The sequence below is a fragment of the Microcebus murinus genome, chromosome 9 (genome assembly GCF_040939455.1).
Source record: "Microcebus murinus isolate Inina chromosome 9, M.murinus_Inina_mat1.0, whole genome shotgun sequence".
In the NCBI taxonomy this organism is placed as follows: domain Eukaryota; kingdom Metazoa; phylum Chordata; class Mammalia; order Primates; family Cheirogaleidae; genus Microcebus; species Microcebus murinus.
In genome coordinates, this window is record NC_134112.1 from 99,638,207 (window position 1) to 99,652,377 (window position 14,171).

The 14,171-nt window shown below is 47.5% G+C and overlaps 1 long non-coding RNA gene across 1 annotated transcript; it reads right to left on the reverse strand.

Moving 5' to 3' along the window:
- Positions 1-2,865: 2,865 nt before the first annotated feature.
- LOC142872877 (uncharacterized) lies at positions 2,866-6,457 on the reverse strand. The gene is made up of 3 exons (XR_012920968.1): positions 6,371-6,457; positions 3,341-3,498; positions 2,866-3,025 (listed from the first exon to the last, which is right to left on the reverse strand). It is a non-coding gene; the product is annotated as an uncharacterized LOC142872877 (long non-coding RNA).
- Between the last annotated feature and the right edge of the window lie 7,714 nt (positions 6,458-14,171).

The window sequence follows — 14,171 nt, forward strand, 5'->3', positions numbered from 1 at the left end:
TTCTGTTCTCTTCCCCTTTCTGTTTTCCCTTCATCCTCCTCCTTGAGTCCCCTTTTCCTTCACTTCCTGCCCTTGGGATCTTACTCCCTGCACGCCCGACTCTCTCCCTGTCACAGAGGCCCGGATACTGTTTCCTCTTTGCTGTGCTGCAGGTAGGGCTGTGTGTTCCTGATCCCAGATTAGGACGCGTATTTAAGTGGTGATATTTGGTTTCTGTAAGTATAGCCGAGAAGGACGCCCAATTGCAGACTGGTTCGTTGAGTCCCCACATGCTGTTCCCTGGCAGGGAGGGCGATATATCTCCGTGTCCTTAACTGTTCCTGCAGATCAGGGCAAAATAAAAGGACAGCAGTGAGGAATAAATTACAGGATAAATGAAAATATATACACAGGACCTCTGTGATTTTGTCTGAATCCAAAGGCTAGGTTCTAATCAATATAATGTATTTTTTATTATTAAATAGCCCATTATAATATAATGGGGCAATAAATACTGATAAGAGTGTTCCAGTGAGTAATTCCTTTTGGAATAATGACTATTTGATTATAGAATGATTTGGCTTTTAATTTACACCAGCACTTAATGTGTTCCTATTAACTTAATATTCTCCCGGTGGCGAGTGCAGCCCCAGTGCAGGCAGTGATGAAGCGAACGCCAGGGCAGCCTCGCGTGGACCAGCTTCTGTGCGGACCACTCGGGGCTCCGTGGCCTGCAGGCTTCCGGGTCAGTCCAGAGTGAGCCTTCCCGCGGCGGGGTGCTGGCTGGGCCTGTGGGGCACAGCGGTGCGGAGAGGGCAGTCGAGGCAGTTGAAGTACGTGGCGTGTCTGCTCCACCCGTCTTTCCTCCGTCCATGGACTCAGGGTGACACGACACCAGGTGTGTTTGGTCATTCCAAAGGGCTTCTGTAGGGGCCTACGATGCGATGTGCCAGGCACCATTCAAAGGCCGTACTGAAAGAAAAAAGTAACCACAAAACAAGAATCCGAAGGGCTGTGGCGTCTGGGGAAAGGACAGGCGTCCTGTGCGAGATGAAGCCAGATGCTGGTGACAGGGCAAGGATGGACTCTGATCAGTGGCAACCACGCAGTGGGGAAGACGCTGCCGTAGGGACCCAGCCCAGCTGTGGTTCCTGCAATGGGAGGGGGGTGGGGAGTGGAGCGAGTGAGCTGGGCTCCCGGGGAGACTGGCTTGTCTCCTGTGCTTGTCTGGAGAAGTGAACTTCTCTTTTCTTTGTGACAGGAGGTTGCAGTGCAAACTAGAGCAAGGGGCCCACCGGACTGGACGGGAGGGTGGGAGTTACTCCCCTGAATGTTTCGGGCCGTGTTAGGGGTGCCGCCTTGAGCTGCTAGAGACTGTGTGTTCGTGCTTTTTAGTGCGGGAGCGGGGGTGTGGATGGAATCACTTGTGCAGAGCCTGCTGTTTTCCAGGCCACAGTTGACACCTTGTTGAAGAGAGGGCTCAGGGCAGCCGGAGGAGAGTTAGGTCTTTGTCAATCCCCGTCAACACAGGAGGGGATTTGCTTCATCTGCGACCTACCCTCCCCCCTCTGCCCCAACCCAGCTGCAGGGCGGAGGGGTGGACCCCCAGCACCCCCTGCTCCAAGCATTGGTCTGGCGCAATCATTCCAATCTGTAGGGCAGAAGAAAATGGGAATTGTCTAGCTGGAATTTGTTTTCCCAAGTGAGCTGTAAACTAACGAGTCATTAGCCATTGTCATCCCCAAACTCAAAATGTCTAACACTGAACTCACCATCTTCTCCTAAAACATTTTCTTCCTCTTCCCTCCCCTACTTATATGGATGACTACACCCCGGGGCGTGTTGGAAAATGTTTAAAAGCAGGCTTTTTCAGAAGAGGTGCCCCAATTTCCTTGGTGTAAATACTCCTGCCACTGCCGATTCTAAGGATCTGTCTCACGTGTTGTCGCTGAACATGGACGTGGGGGGAGAGGCACTCGGTCAGCTCTCGGGAGATGGTGTGACCCACACCACTGTTCAACACCTTCAAGCTTCAAACCTACCTTCAGTTTGCCCTTCCTTCCTTCCCTTTCCTGCTAACATCCAGCATCAGGAAAAGGGGCTGGGTTTCCCCTCCCTTCCAAGCCCATTGGAGAGTCATGACCCTCATGCAAACGTGTCACCAGGAGGTGACCTGTCAGTGTCTCTCATGTCCATTTGGATTAGGGACTCACAGTAGGGCTAGTAACACCCCTAAGGGTATTTTGGAAATTCCTGGGAGCACTTCTTGTTGTCACACCAAGGGATCACCATAGACATTAAGAGTATGGACTCTAGGGACATCCTTTGGTGTGCAGGACAGTGCTGTCCAAGAGAGAGCTGTTCTTGTTCTGTGTCTTTAAAATCACACTCATAAAGGTGAAAAATTTGTTTATAATTTCTAAGCCTAGCGCCTAATTCTGTTTTACATGTAAGCACAGAACATTTTTGCATGGTTTTAATATACACTGACTCTGCTGGGTTTTTTGTTGTTTGGTTTTTTAGGCAGGGTCTCACTCTGTCACTCTGCTGGAGTGCAGTGGTGCGATCATAGCTCACTGCCGCCCGGAACTCCCGGGCTTCAGGGGTCCTCCCGCTCGGCCTCCTGAGCAGCTGGGACCACAGGTGTGCACCGCCAAACCGGGCTTCTACTGGTTTTTAATCTGGTTTCCACCCTTATCTCTCTCTTGTTTTGCTATCCTTATATAGAAGGGCTTCTGATCTTATTTTTCTCTAATCCAGATTTATTCATTATATGTATGTATCAGACAATGCAACTTATTTTCATGTTTGAGGATAGTTGTGCCCAAACATAAAACACATATCATCTTATCATAAATCATTTTCTTTCTATATCCCCTTTAATAAAGCAAGGCATCATATTTACTTTTTGTATATGTAGCATCTTTGACATTTTTTTGAAAATATTTTTCAAGAGGACAGAAGATCGGACTTTGGAATGTCAAACACCAAGGGACAGGCAGAACATCATCACCCATCTCTTCTCCAAAGCAAACACCTGCTGATTCTAGAAACATAAATGAAACTGTGTGTTTGTTCATTTGCTCAAAAGAGTGTATTTCTAGATCCGATAAATTGACTTTTCTAAAGGGTGCGGGGAAAATGCTTGGGTAGGCATACTCATGTGCCAGAATTAACTTTTCTATGCTAGTCTGCATCTTGTTAGGCTGGTCTGCATTCATTTGTGAGGTTTAAATTGAAGCAGCTCAGAGGGATGATATTAAAACAGTTAACTCTCAGGACAGCTGGGCAGCCGCTCCTCGGAAAGGGCTTTGCTGGGCAGGAAACAGGTTCCTGGAGCCCCTCCCGGGCCTGGCCTTACCTGTGGGTTGCTGCACAGTGCTGAGGTCCATGGGTCACAGGCAAGGTGTTGAGAGCTGGGGTGGGATAAGGCCGGACATGGTGACTTACGCCTGTAATCCTAGCACTCTGGGAGGCCGAGGCGGGAGGATCACTCAAGGTCAGGAGTTTGAAACCGGCCTGAGCAAGAGCGAGACCTCGTCTCTACTAAAAATAGGAAGAAATTACTTGAACAGCTAAAAATATATAGAAAAATTAGCCGGGCATGGTGGTGCATGCCTGTAGACCCAGCTACTCAGGAGGCTGAGGCAGAAGGATTGCTTGAGCCCAGGAGTTGGAGGTTGCTGTGAGCTAGGCTGATGCCACGGCACTTTAGCCTGGGCAACAGAGTGATACTCTGTCTCAAAAAAAAAAAAAAGAAAAAAGAAAAAGAGAGCCTGGGGTGGGAGGGTCACTGGGCACTTGGGGCTGGGAATGTTTATCACGTGGCATGGAAAGGTGTCAAGGTCTTATCAACGGGGCGGCTCCACAGGTGCTTGTAGGATGAGTGTAACCCTAAGCCCAGGCTCCTAACACCAAATGCAGCACTGAGCGCTCCAGAGAAACGTGGGGCTGAGGGCGGGCTTGTCATTACAGTTCCAGGCCTCTTCCTGTGGGGCCTTGCCTGCTGGACCCTCTCTGTGCCCCGGCGTCCCTGACCGCCCCCACGTGAGTCTGGCGCAGCACTTGCTCCTGCGCCACTGCCGTGACTTGCGGGGACCTAGCTCACTGCCAGGTGTTGATTTATGATTTTATTAAAATGTGATCCAGAGGTGCACGGGGACGATTGATCACTCTCCCCACGCCACTAAACTCGCCCGCAGCTGCCAGCCACGTGGAAAAGACCAGCGCTAAGCCAGGGCCTCGGCGCGAGGGGGCGCTGCTGTCACTGGAGGACGGGACGGTTGGGGCAGCGTGGGCTGCCCAGGGCCCGGCTCGGCTCAGATCAGCCCTGACTGACAGGCCTGACCTCTCCGATGGAGCTTCTGCGAGTGTCGAGTTCGATCACACACCCGAAGGTGTCAGGATGCAACGCCAAGTGTTCTTTATATTCCTCTCTTGGTGTAACAATAATGTTTTTAACCAAAGCAGTCCAGAGCAGAAAATGGTAGACATTTACAAACAATATTTCTTTAGATAAATATCCAAGGATATTTACTTTTCACATTCAATTTGGTGCCCTTTTTGCTGCATTTTAACCGACCTACCCTGAATTCTAGCCTTGTGGTTCAGGCTGTGCCTTCTTGCATTCCCAGGTCATGGTCAGACCCGCAGCGGGGGATGCAGCGGGGAGGACGCGGAGGAACGAAGCTGAACCCGCCGCAGGAAGGAGGAGAGACGCACAGTCCACTGGGGCACAGGTGACCCTTGGACAACTCTAAATGACTTGGTCTCTGTTAGCTGCCTCCTTCCTGCACATCCCAACCTCCCTTTAGAACTCCTTTTATTGTAAAATACAGATAACATAGAACTTACCATCATAACCTTTTTTGTTTTTGAGACAGAGTCTCACTTTGTTGTTTAGGCTAGAGTGAGTGCCCTGGCGTCAGCCTAGCTCACAGCAACCTCAAACTCCTGGGCTCAAGCAATCCTCCTGCCTCAGCCTCCCGAGTAGCTGGGACTACAGGCATGCGCCACCGTGCCCGGCTAATTTTTTCTATATATTTTTAGTTGGCCAATTAATTTCTTTCTATTTTTAGTAGAGATGGGGGTCTCACTCTTACTCAGGCTGGTTCTGAACTCCTGACCTTGAGCGATCCTCCTGCCTCGGCCTCCCAGAGTGCTAGGATTACAGGTATGAGCCACTGCACCTGGCCCATTAACCATTTTTAAGTATGGAGTTCAGTAGTGTTAAGTACATTCATGTGGTTGTGCAACCATCACTGCACCCATCTCCAGAACTTAGTCATCCTGCAAAACTGAAACCCTGTACCTGTTAAACATGAACTTCTCACTCTCCCCCTCCCCCAGCCCTGGCACCCACCATTCTACTTTCTGCCTGTCTGCAGTTGACAACCTAAGGACCTCATACGAGTGGAATCAGGCAGCTTGTCTTTTGTGGCTGTCTTGTTTCACTGAGGATAACGTCTTCAAGTCTCCTCCGTGTTGCAGCACGTGTCAGAATATTTTCCTTTCAGAGGCTGAGTCCTACTCCATCTCATGGCCAGAGCACGTCTGCTTACCCATGCATCCGCTGGCGGGCACGTGGGTAGTTACACGGCTGGCTGCTGTGGACTTGGGGCATTTGTTCTAGTCTGGTCACTCAAGGGCACCCCTGCCACATCCAAACTTTTCAAATATGCTGCATTGGTCCCAGGGATCAAATATTATCTTCAGTTCCTTAAATATACACCTTCTGCCCAGGTGCCCTACCTGTGCCCAGTTCGGGCCTCGCCCTCAGCTTGCACTTGCTCCTGCTCTGTCCCCGGTGCGCGAGGCTCCCCATCCCACCCTGCCCTTACTCTCATCCCTCTCTGTCTGGGGGCTCCCAGTTTCCCAAAACCCTGGTTTTACTCCCGTCTCCAGGACTGCGCTTAACCCCTCGGTTCTGTTGGTTAAATCCGATCTGGCAGGTGGGTTTCCTGGCAGTCCCTGTGGCTGTGACTCTGCCCGTGCCCTGGCCCTTCCTTCTTCCAGTAAGCGCGGGACCCCAGGCAGGAAGGCTGAGTTCACGGAAGAGAGTTCAGTATTGATATTAAATAAAACTTACAATAAAGCTAATCAAACATGTAATTAATTACATGCACCATGGTCATTATGCTGCTCGGTAATTAGGCATGAATGATAAGCAGCTCGTAAGAGACTGCAATTGGTTTTACTTTGATGCAGCCTACCCAGGCACTCCTGGGGTCAGCAGGGAGTGCTCTGTGTGTGTGCACATGTGTGCACATGTGTGCATGCGTGCACGTGTGTGTGTGTATGTTGGGGGACGAGAGAGGATGGGAAAGGGTCATCTGGAGAGGCAGCAGGGGAAGGGATGAGTGGACGGGAGGGTTGTGCCCGCAGCTTTGACCTGTAGCCGCAGGTGGGGGCAGGGAGTGTCCTTCTGGGGGCTCAGCTTCAACTCTGCCTCCTCTCTGCTGTGCACCCCTAGAGCAAGTTCCTGGAAGAAAGGATCACAAAAAGCAATGGTTGTGTTTGGAGTACACTGTAGGACATCACTAGCTGTGTTTTCTCACTTCTGAGTCTCCCAATCTACCGCCTCCCTGCCTCTGAGTAGCAGGCATATTACATGCATGTGGCCACAGTTCTAAGTGCTTCACATGTATTGATTCATTCCATGCTCCTAACACCCTGTGAGGTTGGTGCTATTATTATGCCCACTTTACACTTTAGGAAACTAAATGTAAGGAGGTTTATGTGCTTGGGATGACACAGTAAGAAGTAGTCGAGCAGAGATTTGAGCCAAGGAAATATGGCTTTAGAATCCTTTCTGGGGGAGGGGGGTGGGGAATGGAGAGATATTGGTCAAAGGGTACAAAGTTTCAGTTAGACAAGATAAGTGCTGCAGATCTATTGTACAGCATAGTGACTGTAGTTAATATTGTATTGCTTACCCCTCATAAGTTAAAAATGCATTTAATCCACCTGAACTACCAACATCATAGCTTAGCCCAGCCTACCATAAGTGTGCTCAGAATACTTACATTAGCCTACAGCTGAGCAAATTATCCAACACAAAGCCTATTTTATAATAAAGTGTTGAATGTCTCATGTAATTTACTGATGTTCTACTGAATGTGTATGGCTTTTGTACCATTGTAAATTCAAAGAATCGTTAAGTCTGAGATTGCTAAGAGAGTAGATCTTAAATTTCCTCACCACACACACACAAAATAGATGTAAGATGATGGATATGTTAATTAGCCTGATTTAATCATTTCACGATGTATACATATATTGAAAAATCATATTGTATGCCATAAATATATATAATTTTAATTTGTCCATTATACCTTAATAAAGCTGGAGGGAAAAGAGAAAAATAAAAAGAAAATTCAATAACTTGATGGATTAATTGCTTTCAGGCTTGTCTCAAGCCAGCCATTCCTTTTCACTTGTCATTAATCCTCGAGAAATGCCCTGTACTGCAGTTGTTTCCACCAAAATCATGCTGGTTTAAAGTAACAATATAATAAACAAACACATCTTTCTAGTACTTAAAAACTATTATTACTGAACAAATTAGATACAAGACAAAAGACACCTATTTCTAAGGACAGAGCTGTTAATAATATAATTGTAGGTTGGAAATGCAATTCTTTTATCAGTTACTCCCTTCTCCCCCAACCCTCTGCCGGAGACTCCATCCTATTAACCATGACTCTGTGACCGTACAGGCTATGCAGACCCGTGGACGGGGAAGAGGAGACTTTTCAAAAGCGCCGCAGAGGTAAGAAGGCAGAGAGAATGCCTTCACCATCTATGGCACTTGGCTAGGGACTGGCCCTGGTTAACCTGGACTTGGGTATTTTCAGGGATGAAAATATCTCATTTTGTTCTGTCTTTTGAGTGTAGGATGAAACTCTCCCAGGGGATCTGAGCTCCTGTCTGCCTTTGTTATGTCTCTTCGTTGGGAAAGATTTTCCTTTCGTTGGGAATGGATAGAAAGACGCCAGGTGAAGGCCACGGCAGTTCTCTGCAGCCTGCGCTGCGCGTGGTTCCCACTCACGTCCAGACTCTGTCTTGTCATGAGAAGCAGGGGACGGGAAGGAGACGGCAGGAAGAGCAGGAGCTTTTGGTGGAAGGATCTAGCATGGAATTGTGGCTCTTCCCCTTTGAGCAGTTTGACCTTGGGCTTCCTTTTCTTTAGTGGGAAGGAAGGGAGAATTCTGTCTACCTCGCAGTGTTGCAGTGAGAATTAAATGAGAAAACGAATGCAAAGCTCGGAGCCTAGCACCTGGTGGGCATGTGGGTAGTAGTATTTCCCCTTTTCTGTTTTGTCATGTTTTCCTGCCTCTTGTCTGCCTTTCTCCCACACATCCTGGTCTCTCTCTCTGTGCTGTTACATCCAGCCTGCTCAGCCTCGCATCTCAGATCCGTAATGCGCCAACTGCTTTCCCTTCCCATTCCCCGTATTCGTGTCTCCCGTGACAGTCCTCCTCTCCAGCCAGGCACCCTTCTCACCCCTCTCTGCACATGCCCGGTGGGGCATCCCATGATCACCTGAGCACGGGGCCCTCGGGTTTCCCTTGTCCACGTCTCCACTTCCCAAGGAATGACTGGCGTCACTCCCCCACGCCATCTTGCCCCTGTGCGTGTGCTGGAGCCATTCTCTGGGCAGATGGTGTCCTCCTCTGACCTCTAAGCTTGGCTTCAAATCAAACTTAACTACCTCCAAGAAGATTTCTGTGACTAGCAGCATTAGCTTTGGATCAGGGAGAGGCCCTCGCTGGAGTTGGTAAGACCTCAGATAGGTGACGATGAGGGTGATGAAGGGGGCTGAGGGCCAAGTGGGCAGCAAATCAGGGAACATCGTTTGGAGCAACCGAGCACGAGGGACTGCACTTCTGTATCCGAGGTTGGAATGTGGCAGAGAAGGATCCTGGCTCCTAAGGAACAGAGCCACTGGGCAGGGAACTAAAGCTGGGGACCAGGCAGATACCCTTCATAGGACTGTCAGAGGGGCAGAGAAAGCCCGTGAGGCTGTGACTGGGTCTCTACTGCTGCTGTAACCAAGTGCCACAAACCCAGCAGTGTGAAACATAAATTTATTATCTCACAGTTCCTATGGGTTGGAAGTTCAACACGTCTCACCCGGGCTGAAATCACAGTGTTGGCAGGCGGCATTCCGGGGCTCTGGGGAAGAGCCCATTTCCAAGGTCATTCAGGTTAGTGGCTGAGTTCGATTTCTTGTGCTTGTAGAACTTATGTCCCCATTTCCTTGCTGGCCACCAGCTGGGGGCCACCCTTGGCTCCTCCAGACTTCTCTCTTGTCCTTGTACCTGGGTCTCTACGACGCAGAGCCAGCAATGGGGTGGAGAATCCTCGAGCGTGCAGTCTCTCTCGCTCCCATCCGCCACACCTCTCTGACGCCAGGCAACGTTCTCTGCTTTTAAGAGTGGTTAGAGTGGCCCGTGGAGACAATCTAGGAGAAGTTCCCTCTATTAAGGTCCATAATTTTAATCACATCTGCAAAGTCCCCTTTTCAAGGATGGAACACAATCACAGGTTCCAGGGATTAGGGTGCTAACATCTTCATGGGGGGCGCTATTCTGGCTACCATAGTGGCCGGGAGCCCAGTGATGAGTACTTTGCTGTTCTAGCTGTGACTGTTAGGAAGTCATGGGGCAGGAAGCTCAATGGGTTATTATAACGAATTTTGCTTCATGCTGGTTTCTTCTCTACTCCGTGTTGCCCCATCACTAGAGCCTAGAATGTATTTTGAGTTAAATTATATTTGCCTGTCAAGACATTATTGCTCTCTGCTTGGCTGCAGTGTTATGTTTTGGGTTGGAGGCTGTGTCTGCAGGTCAGTGTGTCTGTGTGTGCACAGAAGAGGAATCGCCACCGTAGGATGTCATGTGAGGGGCCCTGCAAGGTTTCCTTCTCTTATGACCCAGGGTGCCTGAAATTCTATTATTGAAGGATAACTTCTTTGGTTTACTGGAGGCATTATCGCTTCTTGAAGTCATTCTGAACAGGATACTTCTTCTTGGAAGTCTGAGGTATATGTCAAGACCAATCTTTATTTGAGGTGCTAAGATGTCAACATGGGGTTTTGAAGGAATAAAGCCCAGGGTGGGTTGTTGTCAAGGTGTGAAGAAGGCAGTTGAGGACCCTGAAGAGCTGCCTAGAAAGGCTGGCCTGAGGAAGGTGTCGGAGTGAGCAGCATCAGTCATATGGGACATATTCCCCAAGTGAACAAAAACATGTAAGAAGGAAGGTAGAGAGAGGGTGAGGCCACGGACTCCGGAGTTAGACCACCAAGTCCGTATTTCACCCCTGCTGCTTCCTCTGTCTGTAATCCTGGACAAAGCCTTAAACCTTGGGGCTTTAAAAAATATCTGTAATGAAGATAATAGGATCTTCCTCATAGAGTGTGGTGTGTTAGCCACGTAATGTGCTTACAACGGTGCCTTGGCACATGTATGTCACTTCTGTCGTCTTTGTTACTATTTGTTGAAATTCATTCCCATTTGCAACCATCAGAACATGGAAACCTGGATGCCTTGCCTGGAAAAGGTTAGATTTGCCCAAGTTCCCATGGAAAGTTAGAAGCTGGAATGGTAGTGAGGTCCTTCCTGGCTGGGTTGGCCACACACCTTCCTACTGGGAGGCCCTGGTTGTCCAACCATCCTCAAGGGCCCCTTTCTGCTGGTCAGTCTCATGTGTCCAGTTGGCCAGGCCATGGCACCCAGTAATTTAATCCAACAGTAACCTAGGTGTTGCCCTGAAGGTATTTTGTAGAAGTGATTGACATCTGCAATCTATTGGCTTTGAGTAAAGATTATCTTCTATAATGTGGGTAGGTGTCATCCAATCAGGTGGCCTTAGGAGCGTGTCTTGTTCTGCTCAGGCTGCCATAATAAGAGTCCACAGACTGGGTGGCTTAGACAGCAGAAGCGTATTCTCATGGTTCGAGAGGCTGGGGAGTTCAAGGTCATGGTCCCGGCGGGTGCAGGTCCTGGTGAGGGCTCTCTTCCCGGCTTGCAGATGGCCACCTCACTGCTGTGTCCTCTTTGGTGTCTCTTTTCTTATAAGGGCACTAATCTCACCATGAGGTCCCCACCCTCATGACCTCTTCTAACCCTAATTACCTCCCAAAGGCTCCATTTCCATATGAATTTTGGGGAGAATGTGAAGATTCAGTTCATAACAGAGCAAAACTAAGGTTTTAGGAGAGGAAGGCATTCTGCCTCACGACTGAAGCATCGACTCCTGCCTGCATCTTCTGGAATCCCACAGATTTCGGACTTGCCAGCCCTCACTACCATATGAGACAACTCCTTAAAATCCCTCTCTCTCTCTGCGTAGTTAGCCTGGACACAGTCAGCCCTCTGTATCTGTGGGTTCCGCATCCACAGGTTCAACCATCCGTGGATCAAAAATATCCAACCCCCCCAATAAAAATAACAATACAGCAATAAAAAACAATACAGTATAATAACTATTTACATAGTATTTACATTGTAAATTATATATATTTTTAAACCCATGTGGAAATACTTTATTATAGTTAATAGCCAAGCAAAAATAGGCTTATTTGTAGACTCATATAAGTAATCTAGAGATGATTTAGAGCATATGGGAGGACATGCCTAGGTTATATGCAAATACTATGCCATTTTATATAAGGGCCCTGAGCATCCCCAGATTTTGGTGACCTGGACCCCATCCCCCATGGAGACTGGGGAATGGCTGTATATCCCCTGTGGGTTCTGTTTCTCTGGAGATCTCCAACTAATACATGCTTAGAGGCAGACTTTGAGTTCATAATTTTCCGCGCTTCATGTTCAGGCCAGGGGTAGCTTAAATCAGCTCAAATCAAGAAATTTGAAATATGACGTTCTTGAGAAAACAGCGATCCTAGTTGCCAAAGCTCATTTTCCGATTAGATCAAACTCCAACTCTTCACCAGTTATTCCTCTTGTTTTCTCATAAGAGGCTTATAGATTAATTTCAGGGGCGTGGTTTATTGAGAATTGCTTTTGTCAGCAGTGGCTGCCACTCGATGTTCTAAGGAACGATATAAGGGAGAATAGTCATCTTTTTATTACACTTATTTCTTTACTCAACAATCCTTGCATTATTTTAGAAATTTAGAAAAAGTGAATTAGAAAAAAGAGAAACGTTATTGCAGCACTATTCACAATAGCCAAGATATGGCATCAACCTAAGTGTCCATCAGTGGATGAATTGATAAAGAAAATGTAGCATCAGCTGGGTAAAGTGGCTCACGCCTGTAATCTTAGCATTCTGGGAGGCTGAGATGGGTGGATTGTTTGAGCTCAGGAGTTTGAGACCAGCCTGAGCAAGAGTGAGACCCTGTCTCTACCAAAAATAGAAAAAATTAGCCGGGCATGGTGGTGCATGCCTGTAGTCCCAGCTTCTCAGGAGGCTGAGGCAGGAGGATCGCTTGAGCCCAGGAGTTTGAGGTTGCTGTGAGCTAGGCTGACCCCATAGCACTCTAGCTGGGGCAACAGAGTGAGACTCTGTCTCAAAAAAAGAAAAAAAGAAAATGTAGCACGGATACAAAATGGAATACGATTCAACCAAAAAAGAAGGAAATCTTGCTATTTGCGATAACGTGATGAACCTGAAGGACACTATATTAAATGAAATAAGCCAGGCACAGAAAGACAAATGCCACATGATCTCACCCACATATGGAACCCTAAAAAGTTGATTTCCTAGAAATAGGGGAATCGTGTTTCCCAGGGGCTGGGCAGTTAGGGGTAGAGGGTGGGGGAGATGTTGGTTAAAGGATATAAAATTTCACTTAGGAGAAGGAAGTTTAAGAGATCTATCGTACAATATGGTAACCATCGTTAACAATATATTTACTACTGTTTTATAAGGTCTTGAAAGAAATATTGTATGGTTGAAAAATGCTAAGAGAGCGGATGTTAAGTGTTCTCCATAAAAATGATAACTCTGTGAGGTAATGTGCATGTTAACTGGCTAGAACCAGTCATTCCACAATGTATACACACTTCAAAATGTCATGCTCTGCACAATAAATACATACAATTTTATCTGTCAATTTAAAAAAAGTAAATAAAATAATAATAAAAAAGATAAAGGCAAAGGGAAGGTACATCAGGCACCTCTCAGGGACTCTCTGTCCTTTCATTTGCCCAAATTTATATCTGTGCTTTTAGACATTAATTCTCTATTCTTCTTAAGGTTAAGGTGGATTGTTTGAAGTTTCATCTTTCATGATGTGTTCAGATACTATTTTTGAAGAGATGAAGGACAAATTGTTATTAATAATATTAATGATGCATTACAGCGGTGCAGCTTTGTGCCTGAGAAAGCACTTTCATACGTCCGCTTTCAGTTCATGCTTTAAAATTTCCGTCCTGCAGGGAAGGCTCTGGGCAATAAACTCTTGACATTTACAAGTGATTTTTTTTTCCAGAAGGCTTCTCAAGTCTTCAAAATCAACGTGTTTCATTTCCTCCATAAAATGGAACAAAATGCAACTGAAAGGTTTCAAGAATAACTTTAGACACGGTAAGTAGAGAGTGACACTTTCCATGGTGAGGAAGAAGCTGGATTCCCAGGCCCCGAGCTTGGAGCTGCGCTTCCAGGCCCGAGGCCCGGGGAGCTTCCTGCTGGGATCAGCGGCTGTCACTCAGTGTTTTGGTGCATTTCAGCCACTATCTGTCCCTGGCCATGTCCTGGGGCATCAATCACCTGTGATAGTCAGAACTGGAAAAGTTGCCTTTTCAAAGGTCTACCGCAGGCTCTACAAATCATCATAGTTTATTGTCAATATTTCCTCATAACGTCCTTTTTGGCAGGTGTCCTAATTATTTATGGAAACATCTCCCAGTCATCTCCGGACCTGCCCTCAGAATCCTCCTGTGACACAATGTTCTAAGCAGCCGCCGATCAATTAGAATTGGCACAAGACTTGATCCCTCTTTGGCACTCCGGCGCTCTACTACCATTCTGCCACTCTCATGTGCTCAGAAGGTTTTACGTGACTTACTCAGGCTCAGAGAACTGCAGGACGTCAGAGTGGAAAGCACCCTTGGAGGGGAGAACACTCCCTATTAATGGATGGAAACTCTGGCAGGTGACCTGTGCCATCAGGACCAGACCTGGCCTTTCCCGCCCAGCGACAGCCTAACATTATTAATGAG